This window comes from Dermacentor andersoni, chromosome 10 (genome assembly GCF_023375885.2).
Source record: "Dermacentor andersoni chromosome 10, qqDerAnde1_hic_scaffold, whole genome shotgun sequence".
In the NCBI taxonomy this organism is placed as follows: domain Eukaryota; kingdom Metazoa; phylum Arthropoda; class Arachnida; order Ixodida; family Ixodidae; genus Dermacentor; species Dermacentor andersoni.
The window spans coordinates 43,722,920-43,746,811 of record NC_092823.1 but is presented as its reverse complement, the minus strand read 5'-3'; the positions used below and the strand labels follow the sequence as shown (position 1 = coordinate 43,746,811).

Here is a 23,892-nt window from a genome sequence, read left to right as displayed (position 1 = left end):
AAACTTGAATAACCTTCTCGCCAATGCGATTGCGAGACATGCGTCCCTAATCATATTCCACGCGCTATACGCCAGTAGCGTAGTGCATTCCCGAAGCTGCGCGAACAACAATGACCGACTGGTTTACAAAGTCACATGAGGCATGCGCAGACGGAACTTTAGGAGGAGGATTCGATTCGACTACCGACGACCGCGTACTCCACATCGTTGTCACCTAGGTGCTTCCTGAGCACGACTTCGCTCAGTTATCATGTTCCAGTTCCTCTCTCTGCTGGTGTGCCTCGGTATCGTTTACATTTCCCGGACATTTGCAAGTGGATACGCCACATTGACCAATGGATGGCTTGTAATAGCAGTCGTTTCAGTAGTAGTAGTGTAGCAGTAGTTGGCTGTAGTAGCAGTTATTAATGTAATCGTACTTCAGTCATGAACATACGTGTGTAAACAAACGTGTGAACGTTAGTAAACGTATTTACGTGTGGCTTAATTTGCAGAAAAGATTTCATTCGAAAACGTTGTTGCTTTCGATTGCTTTACGGATTCGGTTGTTCTTGTTTTACGAATTCGCTTGGTCAGTAATGCAGTTAAGTAGTAAATGAAAAAATTGGTGTGTAAGGTCAAAGTAGCGTCTTTCGGAAAGATTGCTTGGTATTTTTGTATAGAAAAAAGAAGCTTTAGCTGGACCAATGACGACATTAACTTTATATAGCGAGTCATGATGACGACAGAATTCTCTCCCCTCTGTCGATGATGACAGAGGGGAAGGAAGAAGGCTTCGCCGAACGTAACAGAAAGACAGGGAGGTTAACCAAAGGACATCTCCCTTTGGATACCATGCACTGGGAGAGGGAAAAATGGATAAAAGAAGACGATAAGAAGGTTTACAGCTGATTAAAAAAACACCGCCTTTGCCCCGGGTGAGGATCGAACTCACGACCTTCAGATTATGAGACTGACGCGCTGCCTACTGCGCTACCGAGGCGGATGCCCGGGCTCAGCAGATAGGACATATTTTAAGGTAGGGATTTATCGAATAAGATAACGAAATGGCTCTTTTGTGCAGCAGCGTAAAACCGTGCCGGCGCTCTTATGAAACCATACGCGTTCTCCGGCCGCGTTACCCGCATGCATCCTGCCACGTGGTCTATGTTTTGTGTGTGCGTGTTTACGAAGAATGGAACTGCAACAAAATTTTGCTGTGGCCAAATTTGTTATAAGTGAGTAGTACAAACTAGTGAGGCAACCTTGATAAAACGGCAGGGCGAGTAACTGTCTAGTTTGCTCATTAGCCGCCTTTATATTGCACGTTGCCTCAGAGATCTTGCAGTGCGTACGAGGCAGACGCGAGAGCCGCGCCCCATCTCCGAGGTCATGCAGATGAGTCGCGCATGGTAGGTCACGCGTCAATTAGTACTGTGGCACTGCTTTTTGTTTAGACTAGACATAAAGAGTGTATAATTTTGCAATCGTTTCTTGGTGCATCCAGTCGTGTTTAAAGCGTACTAGTTAGCGCAGAGGCTGCTTTACGTCTACGCTAGGAGAAGGTGTATGTATATATATATATATATATATATATATATTTCAAGCAAAGGTTCTGTAGGTCCGGTGCATAGGTAGTTGAATAAACGAAGGAGCACACTTACGAAAATTCCATTTTTAATGTTGTAACGTTTCGGCCGTGGCACGGCCTTCGTCAGAATATATATATATATATATATATATATATATATAGTTCTTACGAGGTCCGATGTTTCATTGAAGTTTGCCTTTGCCGTGGTAAAGGCGGCATTAATGTAGCGTATACTTTACTTTTGGCGTGCAATTATTAAAAAAAAGCACATGCACAGAACAATGCCTCTTTGTGAAAAGAGGCATTGTCCGCATGGTTCAGCACATGGCAACTTTACGTGCGCGGTTAATCTGCAACAAAATGAAGGAGACATCGCCATGACATACGCGCATTCCCCACTGGAGAAGCTACAGCGTCTTGGTTTCGGTGTCCGTTGGCAACTGGGCGAAACGAGGCCTGTAGATAAGCAGCGGTGCCATGTGCTTTACGGAACGGTGCGGGCCAAAAGAAAACGCAATATCGTAGCAAATTCTGAGCGGTAACAAAGCGTGGGCGCGTTAAAAGATATCTTGACGTTGATAAACTTCAAACACAGGTTGCCGCATGTGTGTTCGTTTAACCATTCCGTGTGCCAGCGGTGGCTGTGGGCTTCCGCTTTACTCTGCGTAGGCTGCGCGAATAGCAGTCATTCCCCAAGGGCTTGGACATACAGCATGCTCTTAAAGTTACGGAATGGCGGTGCGCCCTTTTTATGACCACGCACTATGTCGTGAAGACATGTGCTGGAGTTGGAGACAGCGCTGGTGAAATTAAGGCGCCGCTGCCCTTACTCAGTGTGCGTCGTCTTTCAGCCAACTTCATTCGTATATCCGCAAAAAAAAAAAAAAGAAACATCTTTTTAGTTCTGTTTCGGAGCTACATAAGAAGATTGCTCTGGGAGACACGTAATCCCAGGATGATGTTTACGTCCTCGCATGCTTGGCGAAGGCAAGTCGAGAGGGTCCCCCCGGACTGCGAGCGACTGGCACGGCTGGAAAGTCGAGGGGGTCGTGCGCGAGTCAATCGTGCGGTCACACCGCACCCCACAATCCGTGCCGCCAAAACACTCGTTATCGCGGTGGAAACCACGCGGTGTGATCACGCACAACGTACACACGACTCGAGGGCCCGATCCCTCTCCACTGTGGCACATCCCGCGGCCATGTGACGTCTCGTCTACAAACCACGTGAACGTTTCGTATCGCCGCACCAAAACGCGTCGTCCCTGTCTGGCTGGCTCGCGGCCAGCGCGAGGGTCCTCGTCCGAGCGAGCAACGCCGTGTTTGTGTCGACCCGTTTACTGCCTACGCCGCTTTTGTTCTTCGGGAGCGTGTTGCCAGTGCCGTGACAGAGCGAGGGTTTTTTGGCTCTGCTCAGTGTGAAACCAGTCGACAGTCCTTCGGGAGATGTAGTGCAAGCACATGCATACTCATAGTGAAATATTTAGTCCGCACGAAATATTTAGCGGCTTTCACGAAATCTTACTCATTCCGGATTGGAATGGCCGACAACGCTCTCTGCAATGCCTGTCGTTGCGAGGAGACGCTGGAACACATTATGTGCGACTGCCCTGAATATAACGTTCAGCGACAGTCCCTCGCATCCGTTCTAGCGCACCTTGACACTAGACCGTTGTCCCTCGAAACGATTTTCACACGCCGCCGACAGAAGACATCGCAGCTGAAGGCGACGAAGGGACTACTTCGGTTACAAGCGGCTGTGAGAGTGGTATCACGTACCACGCAAGAGTGATGGACTCTAACGGACGATGTGTGTACTGTGCTATGTGCGCTCTCTCTCATATTTCCTCATCTTTCATCGCCCCCATCCCGCTCCCATGTGTAGGGTAGCAAACCGGTTAAGCTAAACTGGTTAAGCTCCCTGCCTTTCCCTCTCCACTTTTTCCTTCCTTCCTTCCTTAGCGCGCACAGTTGACAAGGACACAGTGAAGGGGGGCACTCCTTGTCAAGTGTGCGCGCTAAATATTTCACTATGAATTCGTACCAACGCGCCCAACTATCAGTTCTGCTACATGCATACGAGGAATCAAGTTCAAAAAGTGCAAATAAGTCCAAAAGGAAGCTCGTTCAACTTTTAGCATGCGTTAGTGCCTGTGCAACAATGCGCCAGAGTTCTTTGCGCAATGCGGAATTTAATTAGCAGTTGCCCATTAATGCCATCTGCGATTGGTCGTGCCAGAGCGTGCTGAGAACGCTGGCGAGGTCGTGCGACGCTGCAGCTAAGAGGAAGCTTTAGTTCGGGCCCCAACTCCGACGCGGCCTATTCAAATACATGTAAAACAACAAAAGGCTTTTCTGAGATAACCGCTGGACCTATTTTAATGAAATTTGTTGCATTTGAGAGAGAAAGTTAAATTACAGTGACTGTCAGAGGCGGAATGTTGATTTAGCGCCTGGATATTATAAAAAATATTTTCAGAAATTTGAAAGTTAGAAAAAGAATAAGAATAGACGCACGAAGTTTATAAATGAATAGCTCCGTGCAGATGGTTAAAACATTCCGTACAGATGGCTAACCAGCGAATTTGAAACGTGGGGCCCCGGTGTTTATCACTGGGTTAATCTCGGCGGTTCATTAAATGACTGTTTGGTAGTCTGCCGGATCCTCGGTTCGCATTTGCTGCTTGCGCTCGGCTGCACGACCCTGTTCTTGTGCCCAGGCTGCAGCATCGGCATGGCGTAGACGAGCTCGTTCACGGTTCTGCTCACGGCGTTGCTGATTGAAAGCTGCCTGCTCCTCAGGAGTACCTATGACGCGTGGCTTACTCATTTCGGAGCCGGAAAAATATTGCGCGCGCGCTCGGCTGCGACGGAGAGCAACGTCGCCGCTATTGGCGCAGCTAATTCAACACCCCCTAGATGGCACAAGGCCTTTTCACTGCGATCCATGACGTCATGTTACCTGGCCTGATTGCCATAGAATCTAATGGGGATGCTCCCGAGTAGGCAACAGTGATTTTGACGTCACCGCTTTCATCACTCCAGCCTTGTTAATCAAAATTTTGGGCCAGGTAGCGTAACGTCATGGATCGGAGTAAACAGGCCTTGTGCCATCTAGGTGGTGTTAGCTAATCACGCACCGCTCTTTCTTTTTTCGCGCATGCGCATGGGGTTGCGTCGGAGGAGTTTTCGGCGTACAGGCGACCGACAAACCGACGCACGTGCGAATCGGCTAGCCATATACAGCTTCGTTATATAAAACTTAGGAAGACGCTTAAGCGTCGCCTTTAAGAGGAAGCTTTAGCTCGGCCCCAACTCCGGTGCGGCCTATTCAAAGACATGTAAAACTCATAAAGGCTATTCTGGGGTAACCCCTGGAACGATATTAATAAAATTTGCTACATTTTAGAGAAATAAAGTTACATACTAGTGACTGTTGGAAGGGGGATTTCGTTTTAGGTCCTGAATTTTGTTAAGACTTCTCAAAAATTCGGAAGTCTGAAATAAATAGAAGCACAAAGCTTACGAATAAACAGACCTGTGGTTCTGTAAACGGCATCCATTAGATCATTCAAAGCGGACAAATTCGACATGTCAATTTATATTTTACAGGAATTTGTTACGTTGGTGTACAAGGGTTCTGCAAAGGCTGTATTTTCATATAACAAATTTTTTTTTTATTCATGTGTAACATATCAATTTTGTCCGCTTTAGATGTACTATCAAGTGCAATTCACAGAATTGTGATATCATTTTTCTTTGCTCAGTTAGAGAGTTGCAAAGTGGATAGTTCTTTCCGAAAATTTTATATTTTTGCTAATTCTTGATAAAAAATTGACAATCTAAATAAAAAAATTGGAAGCCAAAAGTCACCAGATTCTAAATTTCCTTTTAAATGTAACAAACCTCGTCAAATTTGATGCAGTGGTTGCCAAGAAAAACCAATTCTCCTTTTACGTGTACTTAAATGGGACCACCCGAGCGAAAGCTTCCTCTTGGGACTTATTGCCACAGGTTGGGCCATAGCTCCTGTGCACATAAGTCTGAGTGTAAATATCGGAGTGCGATTATCTGCACGACATAGCTTCGATACCATAGTGCGAATGCCTTTATCCATGCTGCCTATAAGCCAATCAGATTCTAGAGAGAGTAATAAGCCGCGCGCGTTACCGTTTGGAACCAGACAAGTACGCATGTAAACTGCGGCAGAGTCGCATATTTATTACTTGGATATGCCAGCTTCTGCTAAGTGGCCCTTTGGCAGGAGCGGCTATAAACATAATGGTACACAAAATAACATAGTGGCGCAAGACATCGTAGGGTAGGCTAGGCAAATAACACGCACCATAATTTCGCAAATAATATACATCGCAACAAATACATGGCGGTGAAAAAGAAATAAAGAAGAATACATCACATCCTAAGCTAACACAAATGGTGCGCGTGCATGCACACCCAATCGATAGCCGTACACTGCACAAAGTTCTTTGTCTTTCAAAGAAAATAAGATAACCGAACGATATAGATGTTCAGCACAGGATAACGGATGACATACTGCATTATCTAGCAGCGATATGGTGTGCGTGCTTAGGTTGAACAGAAGGTGGACGCACCAAAAGCGCATGCGTGTGGTCGCTCCGAAGGGCAGTGTAAAGGTGGTGTCTGAGCGCGGCTGTGAAACTTTGTCCTCCCCGAAGCCGCCGTGGACTCCGGTGACGCGTGACGTCGCGTCTACTGTTACGTCGCTTTCGTCACGTGACGCAAACAAACTGCGACGCAAAGGCCTATCGTTCCTCTCGAGGTGTCCGCTTTCCCCGCGCGGTGCGGTGTTTATCGCTGATATGTGACCTGCAGAAGCTGAACAAATATTAAAGCCGAAGCTTTACTGGCCGCGAACTTGCGATTTCGCCGTGGCGGTGCTCCGAGGAGGCCCATGACGTCACAACGCGCGCCTCGCCGTGGACATTTCTCTCTCGCTCGCTCCCTAGTCACTACTGCGCATGCGCCAATAGTAGCACCGATTCACAGGTGTTCCGCCGCTGCGCAGCGCCGTGCCTTTCCGCTGCCGCTGTTTGGTATGACGTCACACTGCATTCCTCGTTGTTGCGCTCGCCTCCATTCGCTTCGCCAGCTGCGTCGCATGCCTGATAACATGTCGGAGGATTGAAAAAGAGATCTCGCGTGCGCCGCAACCACAGTTGAGGCGGCAGTATGGACGGCGACAATTCTGATAAGCATGAGGAGGCCTGGAATCGACACCGGAAACGAGATGAAGATCGCCCAAGAAACAGACGAACAGCGCGCCGAACGACTGGCAAAACGCCGCGACATAGCTAGACAACCATACTAACCTGGACTTGCAATCAAGATTAACCAAGGCTATGCCAGGATATACGTAGCTTTCGCTACGTATATCCTGGCATAGCCGAGCTAAGCCACTGCCAATTTTTTTTCTACCTCTGATGCTGCGTTAATTGTCGAGCTACGACAGTGACCGGCCTAAATAAAAGGAGGAAAAACAACGGCAGATCCCGCGCCCTGTGGGAATTGATGTTATGCGAAGCTTTGTGCGGGGAACCGACCAAGTTAACGAAATGACCATGAGATCACCAAGATGTAGGCAGCTGTTTTATGACCTACATGACAAGCATATCATGACCTATCATTTATGTTCGTCAAGCACTCCTCTCATGCTGTGCCAATTTCGCTACACGAAATTAATTAAATGACCATGAAATCCCTTAGACGTAGGGGCTGTTTCATGACCTACGTAGCACGCATGTCATGACCTATCATTGATGTTATACACTCTTGTCATAGTATGACAATTTCGGTACATACTAAGACGTAGGCGGCTGTTTCATGACTCCCGTGACACGCATGTCATGACCTATCATTTATGATCTTCATACACTCTTTTCGTACTATGCCAGATTTGGTACATACCCAAGGTAACGAAACGACCATGAAAGTACCAAGACGTAGGCGTCTGTTTCATGACCTACCTGACAGGCATGTCATGGCATTTATGTCAAGACCTATCATTTATGTTGGCCATACACTGTTGTCTTACTATGCCAGTTTTGGTGGGTACCAAGTTGGTGCATATCAGCCAGGGCCACACAGTGGAGCAAACACAAGCCCTTCTGTGAAGGATTGACCCGAACATATCATTCGTGGTGAATAAGAGAGTTGGCTGTTCCATGAACTTGAACTTATATACAGAGGCAGCTTTTTTATCTGATATGCCGCGTAACACTGCCTCGTTGCAAATGCGGTTACCTATGGTATAATCTTGAGCACCCTCTTTTAAATTGTTCCTTTGCTGTATGGTTGCGATAATCGTCTTTTTACGAAAAATGTTCGAACCATGGAGTGATCGAAGAACGCGAACTAAAGCTCCAAAAGTTTTAAAATGTGGTATCATTAATTGTATCCAATCATTGCCATATAATCTCTTCTTCAGTTATGAGCATGTACGTGTTCATTTATGCGGGGTCATCATTTTTAAATTTTGTGGAATTTCGAAAAAAAATCGCCTGTTGCAGATAACATAATTCAAGTCCTTGAGGTGAAATACTGAGAGAGGCGGACATTACTTTCACGAGAAATGAAAACACATATTCAACTAGTTGCCTAAACGTCATTAATTAACTTCATTAATTACTTTAGAATCCCGGCCACGGCGGCCGCATTTCGATGGGGGCGAAATGCGAAAACACCCGTGTGCTTAGATTTAGGTGCACGTTAAAGAACCCCGGGTGGTCGAAATTTCCGGAGTCCTCCACTACGGCGTGCCTCATAATCAGAAAGTGGTTTTGGCACGTAAAACCCCACAATTTTTTTTTTAATTACTTTAGGACACATATTGAAATTTACGAATTGTAGCCGGTGAGCTCGCGTGGCATATCCGACTGGAAAAAAATTCCGAAGTGACACCAGTTACGAGACATGTGGCGTCAAACTTGCCGCAAAAATGCGCTGTTGTTGAACTGGTTTTTTTTTAACAATACGCTTTTTTATGCACTGAAGCACATAAGTAACTGGAACGCCCACGTATTTCGTACCACCCTAGGGAAATATTATCTCGAAACTGGTGTGAGCCTGCAACTTCATTTCAAGTGCATACGTCTTGCAATCTCACCGGCTACAATTCGTGTAATTGTAGTATGTGCAATAAACAAATAAATTAGGAAGTTAATTAGTAATTTTATAAATTAGTTGAATATGCGCTTCAATTTCACGTGATAGTAATGTCCGCCGCTTCGAATTTTTGAAAATTCCGCAGTACTGAAAGATGATCACTTCGTATATTTATGTGCCTTTGCTTGTCTCATGTATTCAGTTATGCCTTGTTTCTGTTCCCCATTTCTGTATTCATTGTTCAAGTGTCTCATAGCTTTCCTAGATTTGTGACTGATTCATACTTTCTATATTTGATTGATTTCTTCAGTCGCTTGTTTTCTTAGTCTGAACATTTATGTGCACATTGTACAAGTCGTCTTGTGGCTGAGCGTTCGTTATCAACGCTAAGGGCCGGTCACTGCGTGTATGTGTGTGCCCTTTCAATTGTTTGCTGAGTTTCCTATGTCATTTCTCCATACTCACTTGACAACCAAATGTTGCGGAAAAGCTGGCGTCGAAAACTGCCTACACTTCTACCGTACATGTTACTGAGAGATGGGCGTGTAAACAAAAACGAAAAGGACAGCACGAAGCACGGTCCTGTAAGAATAAATGAATGCATAAATAAATAAATAAATAAATAAATAAATAAATAAATAAATAAATAAATAATTATTTAAGTAATCAATTTCTTCATAAGCATATTAATAAAGAACGTAAAATACTACGACGAAAACTTAAATATATTCCCTAGAAAGAACAAGATTGCCAAACGAACTTACACGGGACGAGCTCCTTTAAAAAAAAATGTATGCAGAAACTCCACTGGAGTTGTCTCAGTATGCGTAAGCATACCCCGCAATTTCATGTGGCCCACACCCAAATGTCAGTTCGCCAACCCCAATATTTCTAGTTGGCCCACCCCAAAGTTTCACTTGGCTCGCCCCCAAATTTCAATTGGCCTACCCTTAATGTCAAGTTGGCCCACTCCAAACATTAAGTTGGCCCGCCGCCAAATTTCAAGTTCTACCCCCCCCCCCCCCCCCTTTAAATTCACCCATTCCCAAATTTCAGTTGGCCCACGTGGGCTTCCCATGCATGTATTATGGAGCCCTATATATCTCTATGGGAATTCTCTCTGATCAATTGTTTTTTTATTTTGTTTCGATCGTTCCATACCGCTTAGGAAACTTCGAGTCATCTACATTTACACTATTAAAACGATTACATGTCTTAATTTCGCAAATTACGCATTTTTGTGCAGATACAAGGCATTACACTTTTTACATGACGGGCTCGGTATACGGGCCAAAGAATGCTTACGCAGTTAAATTCACACAAAATGCTTGGACTGGGGTGAACGAGCCGACTGCAGCAAAATGCAACCATCTTGTTGAAAGCTTTTCTTTTCAGACGACAAGTTAAGAGTTTGTGATAAGTCGTGTTTCCATATAGCGATGTAAGCAGCGGGACCTATTTGAGTTCGGTATACAGTGAACCGAGCTCCAACTTATAAGTGCGTGTTTTTTTGTTTTTTTTTTTCACCTTTTATCCGCGTTGGTACTCGGAGGACTCCTGCACCAAAATTTTAGCGTCGGTTCGGTTCACTGGCGTCTCCTAGCTGCGTTGCTGTGTCACACCGTTGGTTATCTGCGTTTCTGGTTCACTTCTTATCAGTTCCACTGAGTCGCCGCACGTGCTTATGGAAAGATGCCCCACTCATTGCTCATATCAGGAGAGCGAGCGGGGAAGATCCAGTGTTGTCATTCGCTGTCGAGTGCCGTGGCTTCGCAGCTGTCCGATCGACTGAACAGACTGCTTGCCTTTTCCACTTACGCGCAAAATGCTGAACGCGGCGGGCGTTGAACCGTGCGTAGACTGACTTTGGATGCTGAGCACTATACCCGCGGACAACTTTTTCTGGTTGTGAAGGGAAAGCTATGGGGGCGGAGCTTCCGCACATGTGTTACCGCGCAAAGCAGTCCGTTAGCGTTTGACAGGGCTTCTGGTTGCTCGGAACAGATGCTGAATCAAGCAGCTCCTCCGTTTTCTTTTTTTTTTTTGTTAGAACACTGTATATTCCCAACAAGCAACTTTCCTAGCCTTTCACTTTTGGTACAAAACCGGTATTGGTCATGGTGAACACGCTTGTGTAAGCGATCTTTTACTGGGCTAAGCAGTTATCAACGATTGGTCTATCCAATGCCAAAATCAGAGGGCTTTTCCTCCGAAAGTGTTCTGCCCTATTGATGGGGCGCTTTTGTTAATAACATGTACAGCATCACTATTGGCAGTCTCAAACAATTCTAGCGCAAGTACCTTTTGTGAATGCGGGCCCTGGATATCTCTAACTTCGTGGTTCCTTGCAACTTCACCGGCTCCTTGTGACGTCCCGCTCGAAGCCTCGCAAACCTGCAGAAACCCGCCGTGGTTGCTCAGTGGCTATGGTGTTGGGCTGCTGAGCACGAGGTCAGGGGATCGAACCCCGGCCACGGCGGCCGCATGTCGATGGGGGCGACATGCGAAAACACCCGTCTGCTCAGATTTAGGTGCACGTTAAAGAACCCCAGGTGGTCGAAATTTCCGGAGTCCTCCACTACGGCGTGCCTCATAATCAGAAAGTGGTTTTGGCACGTAAAACCCCATAATTTAATTTTTAAACCTGCAGAAGCAAAGCTTACGAAGAATTAGCCAGCCTGCGCGGGCATAAAGTGACAAGAGCGCCCTGTGGCGTTCGAGCGAAGATCAATCTCGAGCATTCCTTTGTGAAAGCATTCGTTTGTTTTGGTGACCGGGGTTGACAGGTCATGTCAAGGGGGATGCACTGCAATGGAGCTGCTTTGCGCATTGATTGACGTGCGGCTGCTAGGCATATGCATTTCGTATTCGCCGGTTCTGTCTAGCGGAGGCAAGAGAAAGGAAACAAAGGGCATTGAACTTTGGGTAAATTGAACCCCCTCCTTGCATGCTCAATGCGTTTCCATTTCGCTTAACTGAGCTGGCTATACTGCTACACACGTGACCATTTTGCTGAGGTCGGTAAACTGCTATCAGCGATGGCGAAAGGAGAGTTTTAAAGCGAATGTCTTTCCCTGTCTCTTTCGCCCGTTTATTGTGCTTGGTCGGTGGTCGGACTCAGCAAAGAAAACGTTCCTTCGCTAGTCGCTCGCTCGTTCCTTTTTGTTCCTTCGTTCGTTCGCGCTATCTACTTACATTGACAATCATCGTCGACGGTTTCTGTACAGCTTTTTTCTTCTTCTCTGGACGATTGCCTGCAGCCAATAATTAACGATAGCTAGTGCTTTGATTTTGTGGTTCGATTATTTCTATATGAAGAAGTACGACGCTTCTGGCTGTACAGTAAATGAATATTTTCTTATTCTGTAATTACGAGAACTAATTTCAGACTGCCGAAATCATTATCCCAACATGTTGATTGTTTTCCCTTAAAAAAATTTTAAATTGAATTTCCAGCACCTTGCAGTTAGATGATGCAACTGTCACGCATCGATCGATCGGCAGTCCGTCCAAATTCACGACGGAACGAGACAAAGGCCCTTCGACAAAACCGCAACTGACGGGAACTTCTGACGACTGTGGGACATTTATTAAACTGCAGTTGTGTCATCGCCGTGGCAGCGGCGACATGTGGCGAGAACTGGTTCTGCGGTTTCCCCATATTGCTCACGTTCACTCTCTCGCTTGTGTTTTTTTCTTTTTTGTGTCTTTTGTCGTCTTTCTTTTGGATGTTTCGTTTTCCGACTGTGCTCCGGCTTCTCGGCCCGACCGGCTTGACACGTTCTCTCCTCGCGTTGGCGGCGTAGCGCCGGCAACGAATCCCGGACCGTCCCGCTCGCCGTTCTGCCCCAGATAAAAAACAGAGAAACTTGGCGTCCGCTCAACAAGTGCGGCAAACTCTCTTGTCGTCCCCCCCTGTTTTTTCGCTAGCGGTGAAAGTGGGCGAGGGCACAGCAGGAAGTTTAGAAAAGAGGGAGAGAGAGAAAAAGAGGGCGAGGGGAAAGAGAACGGCCTTCTCGAAGCGCCGTTGTCTACCCGCAAGCCGGAGCACTGCTCGGCTCAGCCCTCGTGGCCCAATGGATAAGGCATCGGTCTCCTAAACCGGGGATTGCGGGTTCGAGTCCCGCCGAGGGTAGCTGTAATATTTTTTTGGAGCGCTTTTTTTCTTTTATAACGAAAGAGAAGGGAGCGCTCTTTCGTCGGCGACACAGGAAGGCGGCGCGGCGGTGACGTCACCCTCTGACGCATCCTGCGGATGTGAATATACGGTCGTCGCGAAGGCGTGGTTTGAAAAAAAATGTGCGATGCGTTTTTCCGCGTATGTGCGTGTGAAGCGGAGACACGGAACAAGCACAATTTGTCAGACCAGCGGACAACAATGAAGTGACAGAGGAATGATAGAGACGGACAATGCGCCGCAGCCACACATGGGCGAATGAAATGTATAGAATCCAAACTTCAACGCTCTCACAAAATCTATTAAGGTATTAAAAATAAAACTCGAAAGAGTGTAAGTTTGGGCGGGCTGGTGCCGTTATTGCAGAGAAGCGCACAGCAATGCTTCATCCACGTCTATCGATATATGCACTGTCCTGTTGTGTTGTAGTATGCAACAATGGAGTAGCGACATGTTGAAGCAATCACTTTTTACAGTGAAGCTCTTTATGACTACGTTCTGGCGGATCTCGTCTCCGTGGACATCGACCAACAATTTTTCATGCGGGGACCGATCCCGAAGATCGTGCAATGCCGGACTGACCCGCGGCGGAGGTGCAGTTCGCCATTAAGGGGCCCACATACACAGCTTCGCTGGACATGCTTCTTCACAGAGTGGAAGGGCATTGAGCTTTTTGTTTCAATTTACTTATATGAGACCGCCGGAATCAGACGTATATGCGTACTACTCGTGCTCTTCTAAATAAACGTTGGTTTGAAAGTTGCGTCCATTTCATCTCTAGGTCAATGTCCTTCTTCGCGCTGTTCACCCGTCACCATGCATTGTTCTTTGTAGTTTGCTGCCTGCTTCGCGTGGTCAGGGAAGCGTGCCTGCTTGAAGTGTAACGCGACACGTCGGGTCCTGTGCCCTGCAGCCGCAGCTTGCCCAACTGGCATGTGTCAAGGCCTGTGCTGGGATGTCGGTTGGGCCCGAGAGACTTAGATTTGCGTTCCATGGCGCATTTCGAAATCTACGTTGGCTGGAGGCGGAGTTGTACAAGCGAAGCGTCGGGTTAGCATCACGTGGCATTTCGTTTGGCCTGGTTCGTAATAACGCAATGCCCGTGCTTCCTTTTGTATCCTATCATTGTAGGCGTAGTGGCTGAGGCGTCTTCGTGGCAAACACGCGGCTATGGGGAATTCGATTCCGGGCAGTGATGGGCTGCATTTCGAAGGTGTGGGTGCAAAAAAAGAAAAGAATAGAAAAGTTTCGCTATGTGATTCTTAGACGAAATATGTAGCCCCCACTGGGACCCTACTTGTGACAAAGATAATATGACTGCCTTAGTGTCCTGTGTTAGTAACATTTGTCTTCTTTCTTTTTTTTTTTTTGACAATGTGTGCCTTTTGCGGCCTAAACACAGGAATATTTAGCGGGAAGTCGCGAAGTAATGATGACTATCAGAAGTTTGTTTTTCTCATGTTCTTAGGCATTCCTAGTCATCGTCTTTACTATGTTTAACTATACATGTCAATCACCTCTTTCCTTGGGGTGTCAATGGCTTGAACGTGAAAGGACAGAACAGCTCCCGATTTCCTGAAACTCTATCAGGTTTCAAGATTTTGCTCGGCCTATAGAAGGGAAGCCATGATGCAGCCGTATGACTCGTTAATAAGCTGTTCGTTTTGACTTTAGAAGTAGCAACGAATGGAGGCGCATAGCCAGCTTGGGCTATTCTGCACTGGAGGAGGGGCAAAGGGCGGGAAAGATCAGAAGGAAAGAAGAAAGGATACGAGAAGAATCTATCCGCACAAGCAATAGAAAGCAACTGATGACTGGCGACGCAAAGAACTTAGCCAGTGTTTTCTTACGGAATTTTTTCAGGCCATTATACTGGCCATTTACATCACTAAAAAGCCGCCAAACTGTGACTCAAAGTCGGAAGCGGCGAAGTTGTCATTCGGGTAGCTAAACACTTCCTAAATTTGGGGACATTCTGGGTAAGTTGCCAACATGGTCGGTGTCTTCGTTTTCTGGGATCAGACTGTGAGGTACGCGTGCTCTGCCAGAAACCAAGCAAACGGCTGTATATACCTCGAAACAGATGAGCATCATCAAAAACAGCATCGTGTACCTTAATATCTTGTATGTACTCTAACGAACCTCGCTGAAAACGTTGAAGCGGGAGTACGCGTTCATTGTAAACGACGACGCACAGTCGCGGACTCTGTTTACTTCGAGCTCCTCTCCACCACATGGCAAATAAAAAATGGGGCAACTGGACAACGCCACCATGTGCACATCGATATAGGGCGTTTCGTAAGATCTCACTGATTGATTTAAAGTGAGCAAAAAGATCAGACTTTTGTAGCTTCTTATAAAATAATGCGTTCGTCGGGCATCGTGTTGTTAGTTTCGCATCCAAGGCATAAGTCCTGTTATATAAATAATTATATATATATATATATATATATATATATAGATTACATTATGCAGATTTCTTTAAAAATGTAATGCCTGTGAGCGAACAGAATATCGCGCTCTGGTAGAGTTGTCAGACGAGGTGAATATGCTTTGCCGTGAATTACGAACGTTTTAGAATCCCATTTGATAAAGATTTCTTAAGTTCCTTGTTAAACCCCTGGGGGCAGTTGTTTAATACAAGCTTGGAGGTATTCATCTTCTTATGCATCCCAATTTAAAAAGAAATATTGACGGACGCCCTCAATGTCACATAATAATCGCTTTCTAACGCTCAATCCACGCAATATTGTCAAGTAGTAGTGACGGTAAATAACGCAGTATCAATACTGTGAATGATGAAACTAACTTTTATTGGGGGGCACCTGTGCCCCCAAAACAGGCTACAACACTTAAAGCACAACGACAGCGGCGAACACAGTCGGCGATCATCGAAATCTGATAGGCCGGTCAAGTGCGTTGGCTTTTATGCACGAGCCATCTAACGCTCCAGAGTGCCCGCGTGTCTGGTGCCCGCGTGTCTCCAAGAGAGTTCTGCATCATTCGCGTCGCTCATACGTGCAATCAGATCACACAAGGTTCAGTGACAACAGACAGCGGATAGAACCATCGATAACGTTCCAGAAACTTCCGCTACATGCAGACCCGTCCCACGCTGAGCGGTAACATTTGTTAGCCGGTGAAGAGCGCTCACGCGAAAAAGATAAAGTCCACGTGTAAATGCCCCCCTCTCAAAAAGCATCGTCCCGATGCTACAAACATAACAGGAGAGCGAAACGCAAGAGCACACTTATCAAAGAAAGAAAGTCCGCCCCCCCCCCCCCCCCCCCAAAGTAACACAGTCCAAAAAATAAAAGTCCGAAGGTCATCTACGCAAAGTCCCAAAATTCATTAGCAGTGGTAGAACGGCTGAAGTCGCACAACGTGGACTATTTCAGGTCGTGAGCGGCGAAACTGTTAGCGAAATGCCGTCTGTATTACCTCATAGTCGGGTGCGCCAATGCATCGGATGATCTTGTAGCGTCCGAAATAGCGGCGTAAAAGCTTCTCGTCATGTCCTCGTCGGCGTATTGGGGTTCGAACCCAAACACGGTCGCTGGGCTGGTACTCGACGTATCGTCGAAGGTTCTAGTGTCTGCAGTCCGTACTCTGCTGACTCTTGATCCGCAGGTGGCCGAGTTGTCGGGCTTATTCGGCACGCTGGAGACATGTGGCGACGTCAAGATTCTCTTCGTCGGTGACGTGCGGCAGCATGGCGTCGAGAGTCGTCGACGGGTTCCTGCCGTAAACCAGCTTGAACGGCGTGATCTGTGTTATTTCTTGCACCGCCGTGTTGTGAGCTAACAAACCGAGCGCACAAGGAACGCAGAAAAAGCGCCCCGATATTACGTCGGACAGTAACGGTCCTTTTCAATGTGCGGGTTGAAGTCTGAATCATGGCACGTCGCGGCAAATTAACTGGTCGCAGCAGATGGTGGTGGTGGTGGTGGTGGTGGTAACAACTTTATTGAGATTCTGCTCAGTTATCTGGCAGGCCCGAGTCCTAGGATGGCCCCTCACGAGGAGCGACCCTTTCGGCCCAGGCAACGAGGGCTTTTTGTACTTTTTCATCCGGCGTTCTGAGCAGCTCTTCGCAGCAGATGCTTGCCAAACATAACGTGCCTCGACTGGCCGCGAGGTTAAGTTTCAAATTTTGCGTGCTTTTCTTCCCGGGGCGTTTACCTCCGATACGATCGCGGGGTCGCATCTCCTGCGCTCGTGGTGCGTTCTGTTTCGTATAGATAGTTTTCATGTGCCGTCACGGACGCAGCTCTCACCGTGTCAGGGTGCCGTATCATCACGCGCACATTGTTCTGCTTTTTGAAGACGACCGTTTTTCACCGGTTTATCAATGTTATCTCTTGGCCGTACGATGCAAGACGCGTCTGTCGTGCTCTCATCCTGTCACGTTGCTTGCTTACGCCACTTCTCGAAGCACTAGTACTCATGGATGGCGACTGCGATGACGTCTGGGCAAACTATCTACAGCGCGTGAATTAACTTGACCGGGAACGGGAACACGTACTGGGTGTGCCACTCCCTGGCTACACCACAGCAGGGAACTGAACTAAACCTATAACGCATTATAGCAAAACAGTGACTGAAAGCAGTGGTAATGTGAGAACGAAAAGGAACCGTGGGCTAAAAATTAAATAGACATGTCAAATGTGTCGGACGATGCAATGTCTTTTCTTCAAGTTCCATGCTCCGAAGGTGTCGCCATTTTCAGGATGCACTGGTTACTGTACTTGCTCGATTGTTTTCCTTTATACTCGTGTTTGTTCATCCGTGTTCAAATTTTCTCGTCCTTTTCGGTCACTCCATATTTATGCCGAGAGCAACAGCGTGGTCTTCATCAACAGAGGCTAAATCTGAGGCATATTTTTCACGGAAACTTGTTTTGCCAGCCGAACTACATCAAAAAGGTGGCACGTAGGCTTTGCATGGTTTCGCGCTGTTTTTAACAAGACAAGACAAAAAGAAGGGGTGGGGGTACTTGGACTTGTGTACACGCTATGGAATGCCATGTCATTAAAATTAACTCGGAGCTCTCCTGTATGGTGTCTCTCACGGTCCTTATCTATCTATCTATCTATCTATCTATCTATCTATCTATCTATCTATCTGTCTGTCTGTCTGTCTGTCTGTCTGTCTGTCTGTCTGTCTGTCTGTCTGTCTGTCTGTCTGTCTGTCTGTCTGTCTGTCTGTCTGTCTGTCTGTCTGTCTGTCTGTCTGTCTGTCTGTCTGTCTGTCTGTCTGTCTGTCTGTCTGTCTGTCTGTCTGTCTGTCTGTCTGTCTGTCTGTCTGTCTGTCTGTCTGTCTGTCTGTCTGTCTGTCTGTCTGTCTGTCTGTCTGTCTGTCTGTCTGTCTGTCTGTCTGTCTGTCTGTCTGTCTGTCTGTCTGTCTGTCTGTCTGTCTGTCTGTCTGTCTGTCTGTCTGTCTGTCTGTCTGTCTGTCTGTCTGTCTGTCTGTCTGTCTGTCTGTCTGTCTGTCTGTCTGTCTGTCTGTCTGTCTGTCTGTCTGTCTGTCTGTCTGTCTGTCTGTCTGTCTGTCTGTCTGTCTGTCTGTCTGTCTGTCTGTCTGTCTGTCTGTCTGTCTGTCTGTCTGTCTGTCTGTCTGTCTGTCTGTCTGTCTGTCTGTCTGTCTGTCTGTCTGTCTGTCTGTCTGTCTGTCTGTCTGTCTGTCTGTCTGTCTGTCTGTCTGTCTGTCTGTCTGTCTGTCTGTCTGTCTGTCTGTCTGTCTGTCTGTCTGTCTGTCTGTCTGTCTGTCTGTCTGTCTGTCTGTCTGTCTGTCTGTCTGTCTGTCTGTCTGTCTGTCTGTCTGTCTGTCTGTCTGTCTGTCTGTCTGTCTGTCTGTCTGTCTGTCTGTCTGTCTGTCTGTCTGTCTGTCTGTCTGTCTGTCTGTCTGTCTGTCTGTCTGTCTGTCTGTCTGTCTGTCTGTCTGTCTGTCTGTCTGTCTGTCTGTCTGTCTGTCTGTTTATTTATCTAAGCGATCTGCGATGCTTGCAGAGAGCGCGTAGTGCCGGTAGCTTCGTATGCGCTGTGCTTTCGACATTTCGTTCGCGTTGAAGTGACAGATAGACGGAGGTCAATTGGCTCGCGGCTGCTGCCGCGATTCCTAAGTCCAGCGTTTTCACAGACAGTTTCCGCTGTCATCTAACTAGATGTGTTCATGTTTACCTGTGCACGCGTGACTCGATGCTGGTTAATTTAGTTAAAACACGTTGACGGGCCAGTTGGCTTAAATTCATGATAGAATGCGTAGGCGCGACTGAACAAGGACGTAGCAAGAAGCAGACACACAAAGACAGCGATGTCTCTTGTGAGTCTGCTTCTTTCTACGTCCTCGTTGAGTCACGCTTACATATTCTATCATTGTAGTAGTAAGCGAATGTTTACGAGCTTATACGGCCGATAAAACTACTATCTTTACTCCATACAGCTATCTACTAATTCGCTATCGCAATCGGTGCTTCGCCTTTCGGGCGGTACTGCGATTTTTTTTTTTTTTTGCACCTGGGATATTTTCACCGTGCCGTGTATGAAGCGTAATTGTTTTGTAAAAAAGAAAGTGTAACAGCAAGCGTACTCTCGGGCTTCACTGCGTTCGCCAACGAGTTTCCCATGTGAGCCGACAACAGAGGAAAGACAGAGTTTGAACGCACATCCAACGTTAAAAATAGCAGTGCGCTGCGCAGATAACAACGCTCCATGCAAGAACTGTGTGCTTACGACAGTGTTTGCCCTCTTTCTTTCCCACTTGTCCTGCGCTTAAGATAATGTTTATCTAATGCTTCTCGTTCGCGTTTTCTGCTTGTGCCAGATAAAGGCCTTTAAAAAGCGCTTTTCCTTTTTAGTAACTTTAGGCAGCGCCATGGGTAAATGCACTGCTCATGTTTTAAGTCATCGTGCAGAAATGTAAACACTGAGCTCCTGTGAAGGATAAATCCTCCAAACCGCGGGTGCTTTGGAGCGTTGCATCAAGTTGGCTCTGGAAGTGTGTCTTCCGATACACCTAAAGAAAGAGGCCATTATTGATTTTAAAGCGAACCTTTCTCAGGGAACCGTCAGAGACTCCTTTCACCGTGGCTGCTGCATTCTTGCTGAACAGGCATGCCACCTTTCATCAGGCCATGGACGCTGGAATGAAACGAAAAAAAAAAATAATAAGTCAGCCTTGCCACTGTCATTCGCGTCGTACCTCTCTGCACGCATCTGTCGTCATCATTCTTCTGTCGAGAAATGTCACCTTTGTCCCGGTGACATCGACTGCGTCCACGTTTCACTGCGCGCATTCACGTCAGCTGCTTCTTGCAATTTCGGCTTAGATTGTGAAGGGTGTATAGCGCATGAGCGTAACTTGCACTGCGTAAAGAAGTTTGACTAGTACGGTGCGTAAACATGAACATTGAATAAGAAAACGTTGCATAGATGACAGTATGTGCGCAAATTATTTATTTTATACATAGAATTTAAATTCACTCCTGCTTGGGTCAAGCATTGGCCTGCAGTATATTGAAATAGATAAATAGATAAATAAATAAATAAATAAATAAATAAATAACCGCTTCACGAAAGCTTCGATTGAGAGAAATTTCAACATGCGCGTTGGAACTGCAGTTTCTTTTTTCTTTCATACCATTCACCTTTATATTCATGTTTATTGAGTGCTCTTCTGGCATCCGCCAGCAATGTGTGAGTCGTGCACGCTGCGACAGCCGATACGGACGTTTAACAATTGTAGTTACTTTTTGGATTATTTATACAAGTAGGTCGCCGAGATCAGCTTGCACAGAGGGTTGACGTATCCAGCTCCGATTCGAGCTTTCTCTTTCTGTCCACTGATATCTCGCGTCCATTGAAGTGCACTGTCGGATGATCGCCTCTGGTGATTCCACCGCACGATGCGAGATATTTCTGCGACACGCTCGATACATGGGGTGCAAACGGGCGAGGTCTAGCGTGGCAGCACGTGAATTACCAGTCGCCGACGAAAGGTGAGCTGTCAAAGCTGTTTGATCGGCATAGCCCTTTCGATCACGCTACGCATATCTGTGTGTACGACTCGTTTGCGCAGCTCCGCGTAAGGGTGCTGAAGAACTAAGCAGCATTTATGTGCATATAATTTTAACCCTGTGCTTATTAATGCGAAAGCGTTATACGTCGCATGAGGCATAAAAGCCGGCGATGCCCTCAACGAGTGTTAACAAAGACCATCTGCATCAGTGACGACATCAACGTCTTGTATGGCATCAATGCAGAACTAAAGTTATAGCAAGCAACGTGTCTTAAGGTGGCTTAACGTGAATTAAGGTGAAGTAAAGGGAATGAAAGTGAATTGAAACGGATTAAGGTGAGGTAAAGTGGATTAAGGTGGATTAAGCTTGGTGCAAAGCAGAGCAAAGTGGATTAAGGCTGAGTTGTGAAGGACGCGTGCCAACCTATGACGTCACGTATCATGGATGTAGCCAATTAATTAGAGAAGCCATTATACTCTCGCGTTCAAAATCACGTAAGGATACTTCAGTGATTGTCCGTTTCTCAAAGCGTCTCCGCGTCAATTCAGTTAGCAGAATGTTACTGCTTACAACTTCGCGAAAGTCACCACCATGTCCGGCGCGGAGCTTCACATGCAGTGTTCATCTCGAGGGCCAAGCGCCAACAATCGAGCGGCGATCGAAGATAAAACAAACGCCGGTGCTGCTGGCAACTAACAAACATTCATTCGAAGAAGACAACACATTTAAAACCATAGGGGTACACTAGGGTTGAGGATCGGGCCGGTTGCTATTGCACTTTGACACTGGTACAGCGCAACATGGGAAGGTGGAGACAAGCCAAGCCGGCGATAATGTCAACGTATTAAAATTTGGAAGGCGATTCAACGTCTACTTGGTGTCGATTCGGGCGAGCTTGAGGTGACAGTGGGCTGTATGAACCGAACAATTTATTGTGGGAGTCGCGCTAGAACGACAAAGTTTTACCGACCACTAGAGGTTGAATCGCCATCCAACTTATAGAGCGAAGCTGGATATAGCTACCCTCAGGCGGTGGCCGATGTCAGTCCGTCTGCGCATCACGTCGACATAAAAAAAAAAATTCCGTCTCCAGTTTCTCGCAGATGCTCTGTAGCTCTCAATCTAATTTAGATATCTTGGGAAAATCACACTGAAATTGGCCGCGAGGATGACTCTATCATTACGCTGAGTTTCATTTACTTTTTATAATTAGTTAGATCACAGTGAAGTGTAATGTTACAGAATTCCCGTCTGCTGTCAATACATGGCCCTCTAGGAAGGCAGTATGGTTATAGAAAATAACTGTAAGTTTTATCAAATCTCATCCAAAATGAATCAAACTGAAATTGGCCGCTAGGACGACTCTATTATTACGTCGAGTTTCATTTACTTGTCATAATTAGCTAGTTCAGAGTGAAGTTGTAAACGTTACAGAAATGCCATCAGCTGTAAATACATGGCTGTTTACGGAGGGAGTATGGTTCCAGAAAACGGCCGTAAATCTTATTTTATCGAAAGTATCGCAAAACAAATTATACGACAATTAGCGGCTAAGACGACTACAACATTACGCAGAGTTTGATATACTTTTCATAACTACGTAGTTCACAGTGAAGTTGTAAATATTGTGGAATTCCTGTCTGCCATGCGGCGGTACTTGCATACGTCACTACTTCATAAAAGCCTAGGAATAAACCACTCCACAGTCAGAAAATGTATTCGTTGTCTGTGTCCTTCAGTAATAATAAAAAATAATAAGGATATTTATTGTTCCCATCTTACAATCTTCGTACATGAGAAGGCAGGCCGGCAAAGCCAAGGAAGTGGCTAACATGGCTTGGCCCGGCGCGCCGGCAAACAAAAACAAAATGGCAACATATACAGCAATTAAAAGCTCGTGAAGCTCATCAAAACAATAAATAAATCAGAAACTCAGCTGAAATCATTGACAACACAAATGCAAGAACAGAGAAAAAGAGAACAGTATTTAGTATTATACATAGCATATAGTGCATTCAACAATTTTTTCAAATTTCATTTCGTAGTTATAGTAAGTATATGATCAAGTAGTTCATTGAACATTCTTGGGACATAAGCGTTCCTACTAGCTTTACCAAATATTGTGTTGTAGTAGGATACTATAAAGCGCAATGTTTTCCGTAGGGCACGGGGAACAATACATTCCTGTATGAGATCCGGGTTCCAAAAATATCTCACCACAACCGTTTGAGTGAACAAAGTTTTAAATGATGAAAGACCCAGACGTATAAACAAGTTCACATTGTTAGCCGAGGAAGAGTTATACGCAGTGGACTTCAACATACTTTTTAGAATTCGGTCACTTTGACACTGCCATCGAGAAGAGCGAAACCCGAACACTGTAATGCCATAAAGTAACACACTGTATGCTAAGGCGTGCATGATAGTGATTTTTACGGGCATCTGAGCAATGGATTTAATGTTAAAAAGCAATAATAATAATAATAATAATAATAATAATAATAATAGCCACCAGTGGCTTGAGGGACTTGGGCCGGCAAAATCAGCGGACGAGCGTGCAATATTTACTTTACCATAGAGATATAAGAAAATAATGCAAGCGGACTAACAGTTAGGAAGCTTAACACGAACAAGAAGCAAGACATAGAGCGAGAATCAACAATCGACACCAAGACAGTAAGATGTACACGTTTTAGAAATGATGACCAGCATAGCTTACAAACGTTAAAGAAACCATAGTACAGTGAACAAATAATGTTTTTCAATGGTTATTTTTGATGTAATGGAGAATGCCGCATTTGGCAAATCGTTCAGAATTTTCGGCACATGAACACAATGCTTTTAGCTTCACCATATATCGTTAAGGATCGCGTAACTACAAAGCGAACACTACTCTGAAGGCTTCGGGGGGCTGTGTAACATACTTAAAATTTGCGTAAACAGAGTCCGGAAGCATGGAAGGCCAAGTGCTGAGGAGATGTTACCA

At 46.0% G+C, this 23,892-nt stretch overlaps 1 protein-coding gene and 2 non-coding genes across 3 annotated transcripts in view; 2 read left to right on the top strand and 1 right to left on the bottom strand.

The window, feature by feature from the left end:
- Positions 1-23,892, top strand: part of LOC126546325 (dicarboxylate carrier UCP2-like) — a 168,020-nt gene that overhangs the window by 34,373 nt on the left and 109,755 nt on the right. The window lies entirely within an intron of this gene.
- On the bottom strand, positions 910-982 carry TRNAM-CAU (transfer RNA methionine (anticodon CAU)). Its single transcript has one exon. It is a non-coding gene; the product is annotated as a tRNA-Met (tRNA).
- On the top strand, positions 12,775-12,847 carry TRNAR-CCU (transfer RNA arginine (anticodon CCU)). Its single transcript has one exon. It is a non-coding gene; the product is annotated as a tRNA-Arg (tRNA).